This window comes from Carassius carassius, chromosome 2 (assembly GCF_963082965.1).
Source record: "Carassius carassius chromosome 2, fCarCar2.1, whole genome shotgun sequence".
NCBI classification, from domain to species: Eukaryota; Metazoa; Chordata; class Actinopteri; order Cypriniformes; family Cyprinidae; genus Carassius; species Carassius carassius.
Genome location: NC_081756.1, coordinates 33,573,114 through 33,587,815, shown reverse-complemented (window position 1 = coordinate 33,587,815; position 14,702 = coordinate 33,573,114).

Genomic DNA, 14,702 nt, shown 5'->3' with positions numbered 1-14,702 from the left:
CAACGTTAAATTGACGTCCAAGACCAACATCAGCTGACGATGATATTTGGTTGTTTTAAGGTTGTGTCATAAAGTAACCAAAATCCAACGTCTAGCCAACGTCTCAAGCCAACGTCACATTGACATCGAATACTGATATTTAGTCGTCAGGTATGGCAATCTAAATCCAACGTTGTCTAGACGTCATAATGGCAACGTCCACACGACGTCAAATTAAAACATCATTTGACGTTGATCTGTAGTCAGTTTTAGGTTGTGGCATTAACTAACCAAAATCCAACGTCTCAAGCCAACGTCACATTGACATCAAAAACTGATGTTTAGTCGTCAGGTATGGCAACCATAATCCAACGTTGTCTAGACGTCATAATAGCAACGTCCAAACAACGTCAAATTAAAACATCATTTGACATTGATCTGTAGTTAGTTTTAGGTTGTGGCATTAACTAAGCTAAACCCAACGTCGAGCCAACGTCTCAAGCCAACATCACATTGACATCAAATACTGATATTAAGTCGTCAGGTTTGGCAACCAAAATCCAACGTTTTTTAGACGTCATAATGGCAACGTCCAAACAACGTCAAATTAAAACATCATTTGACATTGATCTGTAGTTAGTTTTATGTTGTGGCATTAACTAACCAAAATCCAACATCAAGACACCAGCTCAAGCCAACATAGATTGACATCAAATACTGATATTTAGTAGTCAGGTATGGCAACCAAAATACAACATTTTCTAGACGTCATAATGGCAACGTCCACACAACGTCAAATTAAAACATCATTTGACGTTGATCTGTAGTTAGTTTTAGGTTGTGGCATTAACTAACCAAAATCCAACGTCGAGCCAACGTCTCAAGCCAACGTCACACTGACATTAAATACTGATATTAAGTCGTCAGGTATGGCAACCAAAATCCAACGTTTTCTAGACATCATAATGGCAACTTCCGAACAACGTCAAATTAAAACATCATTTGACGTTGATCTGTAGTTAGTTTTACGTTGTGGCATTAACTGACCAAAATCCAACGTCGAGCCAACGTCTCAAGCCAACTTCACACTGACATCAAATACTGATATTAAGTTGTCAGGTTTGGCAACCAAAATCCAACGTTTTCTAGACGTCATAATGGCAACGTCCAAACAACATCAAATTAAAACATAATTTGACGTTGATCTGTAGTTAGTTTTAGGTTGTGGCATTAACTAACCAAAATGCAATGTCAAGCCAACGTCTCAAGCCAACGTCACACTGACATCAAATACTGATATTAAGTAGTCAGGTATGGCAACCAAAATCCAAAGTTTTCTAGATGTCATAATGGCAACGTCCAAACAACGTCAAATTAAAACATCATTTGACGTTGATCTGTAGTTAGTTTTAGGTTGTGGCATTAACTAACCAAAATCCACCGTCAAGCCAACGTCTCAAGCCAACGTCACATTGACATCAAAAACTGATGTTTAGTCGTCAGGTATGGCAACCAAAATCCAACGTTTTCTAGACGTCATAATGGCAACTTCCGAACAACGTCAAATTAAAACATCATTTGACGTTGATCTGTAGTTAGTTTTACGTTGTGGCATTAACTGACCAAAATCCAACGTCGAGCCAACGTCTCAAGCCAACTTCACACTGACATCAAATACTGATATTAAGTTGTCAGGTTTGGCAACCAAAATCCAATGTTTTCTAGACGTCATAATGGCAACGTCCAAACAACGTCAAATTAAAACATCATTTGACGTTGATCTGTAGTTAGTTTTAGGTTGTGGCATTAACTAACCAAAATGCAACGTCGAGCCAACGTCTCAAGCCAACGTCACACTGACATCAAATACTGATATTAAGTCGTCAGGTATGGCAACCAAAATCCAAGGTTTTCTAGATGTCATAATGGCAACGTCCAAACAACGTCAAATTAAAACATCATTTGACGTTGATCTGTAGTTAGTTTTAGGTTGTGGCATTAACTAACCAAAATCCACCGTCGAGCCAACGTCTCAAGCCAACGTCACATTGACATCAAAAACTGATGTTTAGTCGTCAGGTATGGCAACCAAAATCCAACGTTTTCTAGACGTCATAATGGCAACGTCCAAACAACGTCAAATTAAAACATCATTTGACGTTGATCAGTAGTTAGTTTTAGGTTGTGGCATTAACTAACCAAAATCCACCGTCGAGCCAACGTCTCAAGCCAACGTCACATTGACATCTAAAACTGATGTTTAGTCGTCAGGTATGGCAACCATAATCCAACGTTTTCTAGACGTCATAATGGCAACGTCCACACAACGTCAAATTAAAACATCATTTGACGTTGATCTGTAGTTAGTTTTAGGTTGTGGCATTAACTAACCAAAATCCAATGTCGAGCCAATGTCTTAAGCCAACGTCACACTGACATCAAATACTGATATTAAGTCGTCAGTTATGGCAACCATAATCCAGCGTTTTCTAGATGTCATAATGGTAACGTCCAAACAACGTCACATTATACCGTCATTTGACTTTGATCTGTAGTTTGTTTTTAGGTTGTGACATTAACTAACCTAAACCCAACGTCGAGCCAACGTCTCAGGCCAACGTCACATTGACATCAAATACTGTTATTTAGTCGTCAGGTATGGCAACCATAATCCAACGTTTTCTAGACGTCATAATGGCAACGTCCACACAACGTCAAAGTAAAACATAATTTGATGTTGATCTGTAGTTAGTTTTAGGTTGTGACATTAACTAACCTAAACCCAACGTCGAGCCAACGTCTCAAGCCAATGTCACATTGACATCAAATACTGATATTTAGTCGTCAGGTATGGCAACCAAATTCCAACGTCTTCAAGACGTCATAATGGTAACATCCAAACAACATCAAATTATAACATCATTTGACTTTGATATTTAGTTTGTTTTTAGGTTGTGGCATTAACTAAGCAAAATCCAACGTCGAGTCAACCTCTTAAACCAACGCCAGATTGACATCAAATACTGATATTTAGTCGTCAGGTATGGCAACCATAATCCAATGTCTTCAAGGCGTCATAATGGTTACATCCAAACAACGTCAAATTATAACATCAATTTATTGTTTTTTTATTATTTTTTAATATAGTGGTTTCACTTTATTTTTATGGTCCCTTTTGAAATTTATGTTGTTGTGTTGTTGCACCTACAGTCGTGGCCAAAAATATCAGCACCCTTGGTAAATATGATCAAAGAAGGCTTTGAAAATTCATCTGCTTTAATCGTTTTGAACTTTTATATAAAAAATTCACAAAAATGGATCCTTTCATTGGATAATAAGAATTTAAAACAGGGGGAAATATCATTATGAAATAAATGTTTTTCTCTAATACACATTGGCCACAATTAATAGCACCCTTTTATTCAGTACTTTTTGAAACCTCCATTTGCCAGATTAACAGGTCTAATATTTTTTTCCTATAATGCCTGATGAGGTTAGAGAACACCTGACAAGAGATCAGAGACCATTCCTTCATCCAGAATCACTCCAGAACCTTTAGATTCCCAGCTCCATGTTGGTGCTTCTTCAGTTCACTCCTCTCATGTTCCGTAGGGTTCAGGTCAGAGGACTGGAATGGCTATAGCAGAAGCTTGGTTTTGAGCTCAGTGACCCATTTCTGTGTTGTTTTCGAGGTTTGTGTTTGCATTATTGTACGGTTGAAAGATCCAAACATGGACCATTATATGATTTCAAACAGTCACTTACTGATTTTTTATCTGTTGGTATTTGATAGAATCCATGATGTCATGTATCTAAACAAGATGTCTAGGGCCTCCAGCAGAATTATAGGCCTAGAAAATAAAAAATACAGCAGTTTATTTCATTGTACACATGGGTTACTTTTTTCTTTCTGTGTTCACCAAACCCATCTTGAGTGTTTGCTGCTAAAAAGCTAATTTTTTAGTTTCATCTGATCATAGAAGCCATTCCCATAGTTCCAGTCTTGGCTGATAACTGAATATGCTTTAGTTTGTTTTTGAATGAGGTAGGAGAATTATTCTTGTAACCCTCCCAAACAACATGTGTTGATGTAGGTTCTGTTTGACATTTTTTTAAAGGTTTTCTGAACCAGAGACTCTGCTATTTTCTGCAATTCTCCAGTTGTAACCTTTGGAGAGTCTTTAGCTACTCAAACTCCCCTTCTCACCACACATTAGGACTATATAGACAAGTCCTCTTCCAAGCAGTTTTGTAACATTTTATGTTGATTGGAGATTCTTAATTATTGCCCTGATGGTGGAAATGGGAATTTTCACTGCTCTAGCTCTTGTCTTAAAGCCACTTCACCAATTTGTGAAGCTCAATTATCTTTTGCTGCACATCAGAAATACATTCTTTGGTTTTTCTCAATGTGATGAATGATTAAGGGAATTTGGGCTTTGTTTTCCCTCCTCTTTATATTTCTGTGAAACAGGTAGCCATGGCTGGATAATTTCATGTTTATAATCAAGCTTGAGTGCTCAAAATTGTGAATTTGAATGGGAATATACTTCAGAGATATTTTACTCATAAGAATTTCTAGGGGGGCCAATAATTGTGTCCAACGAGCATTTGAGAAAAACCATTTTCATTTCTTATTATCCAATGAAAGGATACATTTTTGTGAATTTTTTAAAATAAAATATCAAAAGGATTAACAATGCAAAAGAATTTTCACAGCCTTCTTTGATCACATTTACCAAGGGTGCCAATATTTTGGGCCACGACTGTAGATACCTGCTTTCATTAGAGTGTTAGAATAAGTTGATGTACTTGCAAAGTTAGGCTACTTGTAGTCAGTCAAACATAATTTGGGAGAGCTTCAGAATTAGAAATTAAGCAGACAGTCTATTAATACTGTAATGAGAGTTAGTTGACATGTAGATGCAATACTTATATTGTCAATAGAATATTCAAAAGGGACTATGAAAATAAAGTGTTATGACTTTAATTTGACCCATGACCCATTCATGAACCATAACAGTTTATATAAATTGATATCCAATCTGTCACAGTGTTCTGTCTTTCTGTCAGTCTTCTGTCTTTCTGTCACTTTCTTCTGTCAGTGTTGTGTTTGTTTGGTGCCATGTGCTTTTGTCCTGTCTCTTTTCTGACCCCGCCCACCTTGTCACCTCATTACTGTTTAGTTGCTACACCTTCTCCCTTTCTCCCGGACTCATTTACCTTCACTCCGCACACCTGTCTCTCAATCACACACAGCTGTTACTCATTGTCATGGACTATATATTCTCTTCTCACACACCACTCTGTCTGTCTGTATTAATGTTACTTGTGATTTGTAAGTGTTCCTGGTTCTCGTGTTTTTTTTTCATCTTGGGTTTGTTTTTGCTGTGTTAGCCGTTTTGTTCTGTGTAAAGTTAATCTTCCCTGCATTTAGACCCAGACCTTGTTCTTTCTTTGCCGGCCCGTGACACAATCTTGTTTGCAATATAATGCAATTCGAATACTCTCAATCCTGTTAAGACATATTAAGGAAGATCAAAACAGTATTGCTTACTTGATTCTGGGCTGGAAACATTGCTGATCACAACATAAACTTGCTGATCTTTGTGTTGGAAAGTAAAGTGAGTGCATGCAGACAATGCAAGCATTACTGTTTATTGTACAGTCTTATAATTATGCAATAGAACTGTCTAACTCCTTTGCTATAATTTAGTCTGTTCTTTATATATATTTTTTAATATATAAAATAATTGATCAGATTGATTGCTGCTTCTTACTTGCATTTTTTCATATTTAAAGTACATTCTAGTTAAAAATTTAAAATTACAAAATTTCATATTTAAATGTTGATCTCATCTGTCAATGATGAATATGCTTCAACTTTTTCTGTGTATCCCTTACGAAAATTAACCATGGTTTTACTACATTTGAAACCAAAAAACCATGGTTACTATAGTTAAACAATGGTAACCACTAATTAACCATGGTTTTGCTATATTAACCATGGTTTAACCATGGTATTTGTAGTAAATCTGTGGTTATAAAAAATGGTAGTCAACACGCCAAAAAACCATGGTTTACTACAGTTTTACTATAATAAAACCATAGTTATTTTTCGTAAGGGATGGATTTTGTGGATAAGCACTACAGAATAATACAAGTTAATTTAAAGTATATTATTGTTTATTTTATTTGAATTATTATTATTATATATTTTTTTGCCAACCCCCCCATAATCCCATGCCCAAACATAATGCAACGCGGTGACATCGCGCTATTGCGCCATTTTGCGACTACTTGGCGGTCTTTTTTGGATCTGCATCAGTTTATCAGGCGGCCTGCGGTGCACTTACAGCTCAAACTGTGGTGAGTATATCTGGAAATTAGATCATGTATAATGTAAAAGTGTTTATGCCCACCTATATAATGATATTACTTGTAATACGTATCAAATACGTCGAAGTGTTTTAGCTGCAAGACGATGGGTAGAGATAATTAATTAGAAAATGTTAACGTTAACTTTTAACGTATATCCCTGAAATAAAAACGTCATTGAAGCCATCTAACTGTTAGCGCTGAAAAACATTTCAAATAAAGTTTAACCTTGAGACGTATGTTTTTAATTATTATATTATTATTATTGTTTCGGATAATTTAACGTTAAGCTTTTCAACATGAAATTCGTTCGATTCGATGCTTTTTCTTTAATTGTGTCATGCGAATTAGTTATACAGATGTTTATAGTAACTTAATATTCTGCTGTACAAGTTGTTTAATTAATTTTGGAGTAATTAGGCTATCTCCTTTAGCTGTCAGATTTTTACACACGATGTAAAGAGGCTCCTTTTTTATTTATTTTAAGCATATTTTAAACAGCCTTTTCTACTACAAGCTCTAGTTTTATATTTGGGGTTCAAGTTTATCACTAAGGTCTAGTATTTAATATTGTGGGATTTCAGGAGCTATACTATATGAGGTTATAACTTTTGTTTTGTTTTTGCTTTGTTTTGCATTCATCTCCTTGCCATGGTCTGAAGAAGCCTTCTTCTGTGCTCTTCTGTTATCCTATAATTTTGCACTTTACAGTTGCTAGCAAGGAGAAAATGAATGAAATTAATATTTACAGGCCAAGTTGTTGAAATGGTATTGGTTTTACATTTTGAAATTGCACAATATCAGTTGTTCTGCAATAAGATAAAAACCTGCCAGTTTGGGTGAGCCTATGACTTTTAATCTAGTACCAACTGGAGGACCTGTATGATATCTGTGTTATGTGTTCATCATATCTAGTATAATGCAAACTATAACACCTGCCTTATAATGTGTCATGTATAATTAATTATTTGGGCATTACTCTTGTATCCACAGGTTGATGACAAATGAGGTCATGGCCTGTTTCAGTATGAAGTGGGGGTTTCACCAAGATCAATCTGTACACTGTTGTCACAGGTAAAACAAAATTAACATATAATACAAATATTAGCATCATATCACTGTGACATTCAGCGTTGTTTAGTTTCTGTTTTAGTTGGTTTAGTGAAAACCAGTAACCTCGTATTGTAGGTACTCATCTGTCTCACAGAAATCACACACACGTCCATATATACACTTCTTTTTGATTGGCAGGTCATTCCTGTTGCCAGCCTATCTTTATTGTTCAGAACTCTAACAATTGTTTTTGCATTCTTAAAAGGTAAATTAACATTTAATGTCTAATACATATCTTTAAGACACTCTACAAAAATACTGCAATGTGTCTTTGTTTTCATGGTTTTCTTTTGCTAGATTGTCTGCTTAGTGTTTGTGAGTTGCATCACAAGCTGAAATATATTTTGATGACTTATAGCATGTTATTTACATTCATGGCCCTTAAAGCTAGGGTAGATTTTTTATTTTTCTCAGAAACTGATTAAAACCCAATCAATAGTTTAAGTGGTCTAAATGTATTCTGTGGAAGGCAAAGAAATAGTTAATGATTAAATTCAGTGATTACTATAGTGCATCATATCCTATACTTATACATTTTCTTATTCAAATATTTCTTACAGAGAGTGTCCAGAAAACGTCAAAAGAGACGGGGCAAATATTGCAGCGGCCACCGCCTTTTGTTTAAAATATGCCCCAGCAGAGCCGTCGCAAGGAGGGTGAGAGGCCCTGTGCAAAGTTGATGTGCGAGGCCCTCTACAATTGTGCGTGTGCGTGTGTGCGTGTGCGTGTGTGCGTGTGCGTGTGCGTGTGTGTGTGTGTGTGTGTGTGGTGGGGGAGGTTGCTGTAGTAAGGCGAGGCAAGTTTATTTATATAGCAGATTTCATACACAATGGTAATTCAAAGTGCTTTACATAAAATTAAGTAAAATAATCATGAAGAACAAAACTAAAACAAGCTATTTTAAAACTTTGGAAATTATTTAAAAATTGACTTGAATTTAAAACGGTTAGAAATAGAAAATGATAGAAATAGAAAATACAGTGAATACATAAAATACAGTGCAATCAGGTCAGACATTGCACAGTGCTCATTCAATAAATGCACAGCTAAACAGATGAGTTTTGAGTCTAGATTTAAATGTGACTAGTGTTTTAGCACATCTGATCTCTTCTGGAAGCTGATTCTGGAAGCAATGTATTTTGGTCCTAGGTCTTTGAGCGACTTCAAGACGAGTAAAAGTACTACTTTTACTCAATCAATCAATCTTAAATGTAACTGGAAGCCAGTGTAAGGACCTGAGGACTGGTGTGATATGCTCAGATTTTCTGGTTCTAGTCAGAATCCTGGCAGCAGCGTTCTGGATGAGCTGCAGCTGTCTAATGGTCTTTTTGGGAAGGCCGGTGTGGAGCCTATTACAATAGTCCACCCTGCTGGTGATAAAGCATGAAGTTTCTCCAAGTCTTGGCTGGAAACAAAACATCTAATTCTTGCAATGTTTTTTACATGATAGTATGCTGATTTAGTTACTACTTTGACATGACTACTGAAACTAAGGTCTGTCTCCAGAATCACACCACGTTTCCTTCATGGTGTGAAGTTTTCAACAAACTTCATCTTTGTTTCCAAATGCAATGAATTCAGTTTTTTCCTTGTTTAACTGCAGAAAGTAGTGATGCACCGAAATGAAAATTCTGCGCCGAAACCAAAAATTTAGGATGCACTTGGCCGAAAACCGAAACTGAAGCCGAAAATGGCTTCTTTTAAAAACGTATATATATATATTGCTTGGATTTAATGGATCTGAATTAGGGTGACCACCCGTCCCGCGTAGCGCGTGCGCGCACAGCGTTTGAAGCCCAATTCATGCGTCCCGCAAATTGAGACTGTCACGCAAAATCAATGCTTGCTCAAAAAAAGTTGATGGCTCTATATCCTCGAGCCCCAGGCAGCCAAACGAACATTACTTGACAGTTCAGCACGCTACTGCGAGAGCGGGAGCGAGCGAGTTTGAATGAGAGATGAAGTTTACATCTTTATTATTTCTGTTTTAACGTTTTTCCTACATTATTTATATTAAAATATGTTATGTAGGCAATAACTCAGTTTACTATTTGACTAATTTACTGAGGTGGCATCGTTGTTAACTTACAAAAATGATAATTTGGTGGATAATTGACATTTTTCCGTTAATAACAGGTAGTGTATTCCGATGTAAAATTAACAGTCGCCTGTGGACGCTCAACAACCATCTTATCTGAGCTCAAAACGCTGCTTGAGCAAGTGTCAAGATACTAAAAGTAATAAATACATAATTATGAACGTTTATGTGTTTATTTTTGTTCTCAGTACGTTATTTTAATAGCAATTAATGATTATGAACATGAAAGCATTACTATATACATATATATATATATATATATATATATATATATATATATATATATTATTATTACTATATACTATCGATGAAACCACAAAGCTGACGCGGGAGGTATGTATAACTGTAATATAAAGTAATTTTGAGTATTATTGCTATTAGTATTATTTTCTAAAATTAGGTAGATGTAATATAAAAGTACACATGGCAATGTTTTTGCAACAGCTCCAAGTCTCACACGCAGTGTAGGTTATACGTCACTGTCCGAATCCGTTCACTTATTTATTTATTCACCCCTTCCTGATATACTAGTGAACTCAACTGCCATACACTATATAGGGATTAGTGAATGAGTGAATTCCCTTCCCTTGAGTTGTGATGTCAGACTTTTTTTTTTTTACTTTTCCTGTGGTGTTGAGCAACTACAATTCATTTCAATCCTATAATTTTATATTATAATTTATTTAAAGTGAATAAATTGTAATGAAAAATTAATAAAATAGCTAAAGTAAATCGTAAGTGGAAGTGCATCTGTCAATTCTGTCATGAGCATACATCAGCAAATACACATGTTTAGGGGAATAGGGCATTATTAATATACCATGTAAGGTGGTATGTGCTAGAAATGGGTAAACCACTATCAGTGAGTCTGCCCATGCGGTGTCCCACATTGTCCCTCAGAAACGTACCCCTTGTCCCCCCTTGGGCTTATTAGCAGGTGGTCACCCTAATCTGAATTGAAAAATCACAATATAATAATCAAACTTTTATTAACAGTTACATGACAAAACATAAAATATTTTTTACAATAAATATAAATAATAATTATTCTTCAAGTTTTATGTTCCATCAAATAAAATTGTTTTTTAAAAATTGTGCAAAAAAATCCACAATTTTGGAGATTTTTGCAGAACAAATGTTACATATTGCAACTTTGGTGTCCTCTCGTATAGGGCTGTCACTTTTGTGAAAAAAAAATCCTGTTCGATTTTTGAGACATAGGCAAAGTGTTCATTGAATCGTTAGTAAATTGCCTATATTTGGCGTTGATCCGTTTTTCAACGCCAAATATAGGCAAATCCACCGACAACTAAACAGGCATTAGGGCGAACGTAAAGAGGGTGCTTGAGACGCACACAAGTCAGCAATGTGGACTGCCATAACATCAATGAAAAACATTACTGAAGGCTACATTGATATTATGCACTAACGGGCTCTCTCTGTGTGTGTGTGTGTGTGTCAGAACCTGCAGTTGCTGTGTGACGCACGTTCGCTGCGAGCGTATAGTGACGAGCTGGACGCGCTCCGAGAGAAGCCCGTTAAAATCGATTCCCTGTTTTCGTTTTTGAAACTTGTGTTGGTTGGTCCAATCGATTGTGCAGCTTTTGTGACAAGCTTTTTTTGATTGTGACAGCCCTTTGACATGCTTAATCTTTGATAGGCAGACACGTGATAACAGCTCGACCGTGAGTGAAACCTAAGCGCTTGCTCACGGATGGGAGGGGCGGGTGACATTCATTTTCGGTTTACGTTTTCGGACATTTTTTTTTATTTCGGCCCGAAACCGATAATGCCATTTCGGCCGAAAATTTTCGGTGCACCCCTAGAAGAAAGTTTTGGCACATCCAACTATTAATTTCAATGCATTGGCAGAGGGAGTCAATGGGGCTGTAGTCATTTGGAGATAAGGCTAGGTAAATCTGGGTATCATTAGCATAGCTGTAATAGGCAATTAGGTTCTTTCTCATTATTTTACTTAGTGGAAGCATATACAGGCTAAACAAGATCGGTGCAAGAATTGAGCCTTGTGGGTCTCCACATATCATGGATGTCTACTTAGACTTCTCTCCTAGACTCACATAATGATCTCTCCCTACTAAGTATGACCTGAACCATTTGAGTACCATCCCAGAAAGCCTGACCCAATTTTCCAGTCTCTAGTAGTATGTTATGATCAACAGTGTCAAACGCAGCACTGAGATCTAGCAATACGAGCACTGATATTTTGCCAGAGTCACAATTTAAGTTAATATAATTTATTATCTTAATGAGTGCTGTATCTGTGCTGTGATGCGGTCTGAAACCAGATGTTTAAGTATTTATTCAGCTGATTAAAAACTACCTTTTCTATAATTTTGCCTATAAAAGGAAGATTAGATATTGGTCTATAATTGCTCAAAATGGTGTTATCAAGATTGCTCTTTTTCAGAAGGGGCTTAACAACTGCAGTTTTCAGGGAGTTTGGAAAAGTCCCAAAAAGAAGTGAGGCATTCACCACTTCTAAGAGATCTGCTTCTAAACAGTTAAGCACACTTTTGAAAAAAGATGTGGGAAGTGTGTCAATATAGCAAGTTAATGATTTTAGTTGCTGCACTATGTCTTCCAGAATGTTGCTATCAATTGCTTCAAAAATAGACATAGTATCTTTTTGATATTGCGGCCAAATCTGTCTGACCTCGACATTGCTTGAGGATGTGCTAATCCTGATATTGATGATCTTCTCAGAAAAGGAGGAAGCAAACTCATTGCATTTTCAGTCTGATAGCATTTCACTGGGAATCTGACTTGGGGGTGGGGGGGGTTGTCAGTCTCTCAACAATGGCAAAGAGTATGAGTGTTGTTTAAGTTATTGTTTATAAGGTTTGAGAAGAATTCTGTATAGCTGTGGCTAGTTTCACATCTGCTCAGCTTTTCTGCATTGTCTTTTCAAAGTCTGAACTGCTGTTGATCTTCTCCAAACTGATTTCTGTCTGTTTGTTTTCTTACTGACTATTATTGGAGAAATATCAATAATAACATTCTTAACTTTTGAGTTGAAGGAATCAAGGAGAATATCCACAGAGTCGGCAAAAAATACTTGGTGTTAAAGATATGGCCTCCGTAAATAGTACACTAGTGTTCTTGTTAAGGTTGCACTATTAATCGCATGCAATTGTCATGTGCGTATTGTCAGTAAAGCTGGTTCTGTGATTAGCGGTTAATGTCCATAACCTGCTTTCAAATGGAGCTGCACTTAATAGACCGAGCCGTAGCTCGCTGACAAGCTACGCAATATCGCGTTCATAACTGCATGAGATTCTTCTGGGATTCTGAATGCGATATTGCACCGCTTGTCAGCGAACTATGGCTCGGTCTATTAAGTGCGGCTACATTTGAAAGCATATCCTTCTGACAGAGACAGTTCTAGATACAGTGGTAGCAGAGATCAATATATCAAATAAAATACAGAAGTGATCAGATAGTACTACGTCCTTAATAACAATGGATGAAATGTTTAGAGTAGTGATGCACCGAAATGAAAATTCTGCGCCGAAACCGAAAATTTAGGATGCACTTGGCCGAAAACCGAAACTGAAGCAGAGAATGGCTTCTTTTAAAAACGTATATATATATTGCTTGGATTTAATAGATCTGAATTGAAAAATCACAATATAATAATCAAACTTTTTTATTTTTTATTTTTATTATTTTTCAAAAGAAAATCATTTATATAACATACAGAGGAAAAAAAAACCTAAATTGTAAGGTTGACACATTTTCTGTATACAACTTTCTTTTAAACATTTTACTACCCACCACCCTCATAGGGATATAACAACAACATAAAAATTGAAAAGAAAAAGAAAAAAAAAGAAAGAAAATTGAGAGAAAAAAAAAAAACACATAAAATAAAGATAAATAAATAAATAATTAAACGGCATGGGTACAGAACTTGATCTACAAGGTCACATCATTTTCCAATAGCTAAAAGTAAAGGGCACCAAAATTCATTAAAGAGATGTCCACGGTTATATTTCTCCAAAGTTAATTTTTCTAATGGCAGAAATGAAGACAATTGGTCAAAAAAAGTCTTAAGCGATGGGGGGGAAACATTCTTCCAATATAAAAGTATGCATTTTTTTGCAAAATAAGATATCAAAATAAATAACCTGCATTTTTTCTGATCTAACTCTAAATTATCAATATCATTTAACAAATATAGACTGTTACTCAAGTCAAAATGCTTATCCAAAACTGACTGAGTGAAAGAATGGATTGATCTCCAATAATCTTTTAAAAGACTGCAATCCCAAAACATATGTAAAAAAGTCCCATCCATATTTTTACATCTCTGACACACAGCTGGAATATCATTTGATATTTTATGCATTTTTAAAGGTGTTAAATAGGTTTTGTGGATAAACTTAAAATTAGTCTCCTTAATCTTAATACTTGTGAATGGGAAATGAATTCTATTACAAATATTTACCCATACATCATCCTCAAAGGTTTTACTTAGATCTCTTTCCCATATTATTTTTAAAGGTCGGAAAGAAGATTGGGATTCTTTTGTCAAAATATGATAACATTTAGAAATCATTCCTTTAATTGTATCTACAGAAAAAAAAGTCCTCTAGTTCTGACAAAAAAAAACTTATTTTATCCCCCTTAATCAGAGAGTTAGTGACACTTCGGATTTGTAAATATTTAAAAAATTGTTTGTTAGAGATTTCATATTCTGCTCTTAAATCAATAAATGATTTTACTTGCATTTTTTCACTCAAACTTTTATTACCAGTTACATAACAAAACATAAAATATTTTTTACAATAAATATAAATAATAATTATTCTTCAAGTTTTATGTTCCATCAAATAAAATAGTTTTTTAAAAATTGTGCAAAAAAATCCACAATTTTGGAGATTTTTGCAGAACAAATGTTACATATTGCAACTTTGGTGTCCTCTCGTATAGGGCTATCACTTTTGTGAAAAAAAAAATCCTGTTCGATTTTTGAGACATTGTGTTCATTGAATCGTTAGTAAATTGCCTATATTTGGCGTTGATCCGTTTTTCAACGCCAAATATAGGCAAATCCACCGACAACTAAACAGGCATTAGGGTGAACGTAAAGAGTGCGATTAAGACGCGCACA